The following is a 3849-nucleotide window of genomic DNA, read 5'->3' as shown; positions in this document are numbered from 1 at the left end:
CTGCCAGAGCCTGAGGAATACCGCAAGCATTGCTGCAGGAGTTGGACCCGGAAGTATCTGGACCATCGCGGGCACAGGAGGCAGGTGAGATCATAACATGCACATTGTAAGACCACGTAGGTTGCATTGTAAAAATTGGATTGGTGATTCATTGCAGTGCATAAAGCTGCATTACAATATGACAGTTACGCTGAACTGCAATGCCCCACCATGAAATCATATACAATTAAGCTGCCGGGAGATATGGATGCAGAGTAAAGCCGAAAAATGGGTCCTGGTGGTGCTAATTACGATTCCCCCTCCAGGTCACCATGGATAGTGGGGAAAGGTGTAATTTGGCTTTCAGCTATTGCTGGCGGGCGAATTACAGGTTTTTTATAGTAATTTGTGCTCTGTCTTTTCACTGCAGCCAAATTACTCACTGAGTAATTCCTATTACGGCCTATGATGGCACCGGCTGTGTCCAAATCTCCGGCACTGTCTTTACAGCGCTCCCACTGTGAACCTAGCCCAACATTTCAACATACTGTAAGTCCCTCTCATGTGCTAATGCCTCTTGAAGAGTTAAAGGGCAACTGAAGTGGGAAAGATGTGGAGGCTGCCATATTTATTTACTTTAAGCAATACCAGTTGCCTGGCTATCCTGCTAATCCTCTGCCTCTAATACTCTAATACTTTTAGCCATAGCCCCTGAACAAGCATATCAGGTGTTTTTGACAATATTGTCAGATCTGACAAGATGAGCTTGTTTCTGGTGTGATGCAGACACTATTATAGCCAAATAGATCAGCAGGACAGCCAGGCAACTGGTATTGTTTTAAAGGAGATAAATATGGCAGCCACCATATCACTCTCACTTTAGTTCCCCTTTAAAGTGGACCTAAATTAAAAATACAAGATTTCAGAAATAAAATCTATTTTCTAAATTATAATAATAAATAGCAGTCTTTTTTCAGCTGCATGATGACAAATATAAAATATTTTACATTTATTGGAGGAACCCCTCCCTTCCTTTCATATTGCTGGGATTTTTCCGGCAAACTGGTGGAGGAGATAAAAAACAAAAACAAAACACAGGCTGCTACTGATGATGTCACAGGGGAGGTGATCTCAGCTTGTGTGAGATTTCACATAGACGACGCCCCTGTGAGGGAGGGTAGCTGATGACAAACACACCCATGATCTAAAACCTCCTACTAAGCTCAGAAGTAATGGCTGCCACCTGTATAACTCTAGTTATGAAAAGAGAAGGGTGAAAAGCATGCACTGAAATACTCATAGGCTTAAAGGTGTGTTTATTTATCTTTGTATGTGTCAGAGTGGTGCAACTAAATATTTTGAATAAAAAAAATGTTTGGTTTGGGTCCGCTTTAACAGATTTGATGGTCACTACATTTGCACATTAAAAAATTGCCCAGTCACATTGCAATCTCAGCTAATCTCCTCATCCTACACAGAGCAGCATCAGCTTACAGCAGTACATTTGGCTATTCATCAGGGAACAGTTTTTGTTTTGTTTCAGTCTAGAGGGCAGGAACTGAGACTGTGCCACCGCTCAGTTGAGTGTACTGAGGTAAGGCTGTCACTTTGTACTTTATACAAGGGTCTGACATCTGATCATGTAATTATATGCACACACCTGGGTTTTTTTTGTCTATAGCAAACACACCAGTATCAAACAGAGAAAAAGAGATCACAACCATAAGACAGCTGACCATAATAATCTACATAAAACACGGGGTCCAAACAAATAATGGAGTTCCACGGTAGCAGTGTCAGGTATTGAATGTCCTGGCGTTTGCCGGTGCCGAGCCTTGACCGGATTGCTCACACGGTCTCCTGGTAACACCCAAATAAATCACGAGGCTGCACACCACTGGCTGCAAAGATGCGTGTATTATGAAACAGAAACACAGTGCACAGTGCTTCATAATACACGCATGTTTGCAGCCAGTGGTGTGCCTCCTCGTGATTTATTTGGATAAAACACGGGGTCATGCTCTACAGTATAATCCTGAAAATCACAGGGGAAGTCATACAATTTCAGAGTATATACACACAATATGGGGGGGCGAGGTTCTTCGGCGATTCTCATAGGCACCAAGAATATCATGCCCTCACCTTTTTCAATTTTAAACTGGTTGTAATCCATTTTATACATACCAGGGCACCTTTTTTTCCTTTAACTGTACCTCCAAAGAAGGTCTGACTGGTAATGGGTAGGATGGAGGTTCCCAATGTGTGTTCTATTTTAGTATTTTAAAATATTAATAAAAAAAGAAAGGTACTGTATATACTTAACTATAAGTCTAGAAATGTAGGTCTGACTCACTGAATAAAAGTATAGGGGTTGACTTATACACAAGTCACAGGCAACACTGAGCACAGTGAGTAATGTGAGTATTATTAGTGACATTCCCATTTGCAGCAATTTACCCTGTGGTAAGCGACACTTTGAGGTAAGGAAATGCCAAAACAACACAGGTCTGAAAGTCCTGGCCACAATTAACAAGGAAAGGGGCAGGAGGGAACCCACTGGGCTGCAGGAAGGGGGGTGAATAATTGCAGCACTTGTGGGCCAAAGAAACGTATTGGCTTCACTTAAGGGACAGGAGGGGTTAATGGCTTAAGCACTGTATTCAGTGCAGTCATTGATCCCTCCTGGGCTCCAAGTGCAGCCATTAACTTTGCTGGATAGACTTATACTTGATTCCAGCTTAAAGGGCACCTAAACTGAGAAAGATATGGATTTTTCCTTTTAAAATAGTACTGGTTGCCTGACTCTCCTGCTGATCTTGTGTCTCTAATACTTTTAGCCACAGCCCCTCAATAAGCATGCTGCATATCAGATGCTCTGACTGAAGTCAGACTGGATTAGCTGCATGCTTGTTTCAGGTGTGTGATTCAGCCACTACTGCAGCAAAGTGATTAACAGGACCAACAAGCAACTGGTATTGTTTAAAAGGAAACATCCATATCCCTCTCAGTTTAGGTTCCCTTTAAGAGGGTTGAATATTGGAGTCGACTTATACACGAGGTTCACTTCTATTTGAGTGTATATGGTAATCACTTACCTCTCCAGAAGAAATAGATACCAGTTCAACTGAAAAAATATTTATTCAAAAAACAATCTGACAATGCGTTTTACAGGTGATGGCCTACTTTCTTGGGTCAATACAAAATGCCTTGATAGCATATTTTCTTTCTACAGGTGGCTTAAAAGGTATTTCATTGATAATGGGTTTGATTCACAAAGCTTATTTATTTTTACATTAACTGTAAGGAGAGCTAATGCATGAAATAAACAAATAAGGGGAGATAAATTATGATGAGTTAAGTCACTTAAAGAGAAACTATCAAAGAAACTGTCCTTCTTTAAACCCCACAAACCTATACAGCTTTTAGCCAGCAACAATAGAACACTTTTCAGAAGTCTGTGATCACAGCCTGGGTAAAAGGAATGCTTTGTTTATCAGCTTTTGTAACAAAAACGGTGTCGGGAAGGCAGGGGCTGTACCATGTGGATAGGTTCCACTTCTCTGTAACTATTCACAGAGGAATGATTTACTGTTTGTTTCTGCATTGCCTACACACAATGCTTTTTCATAGATCATATGAAAACAGCTGAGGGATTTTTCAGCTTTTCCAGCAAAGAAACGATCGGAAGAGAATGAGGATTACTTTATTCCTGTTTTTGCATGCCCCCCCTCCCCCCATTCAATATGAGCTCTTCCTGGCTTTAATTTCTGTTTACTTTACACTAAATATGGCAAAGAGAGAGAAACAGGAGCAGCTGATGAGTTATTTACACACCATTTCATGCTATAGTTCTGCTTTCCATCATTCGGA

Source organism: Hyperolius riggenbachi, chromosome 4 (genome assembly GCF_040937935.1).
Source record: "Hyperolius riggenbachi isolate aHypRig1 chromosome 4, aHypRig1.pri, whole genome shotgun sequence".
Classification (NCBI taxonomy): Eukaryota; Metazoa; Chordata; class Amphibia; order Anura; family Hyperoliidae; genus Hyperolius; species Hyperolius riggenbachi.
This window is presented reverse-complemented; position numbering follows the sequence as displayed.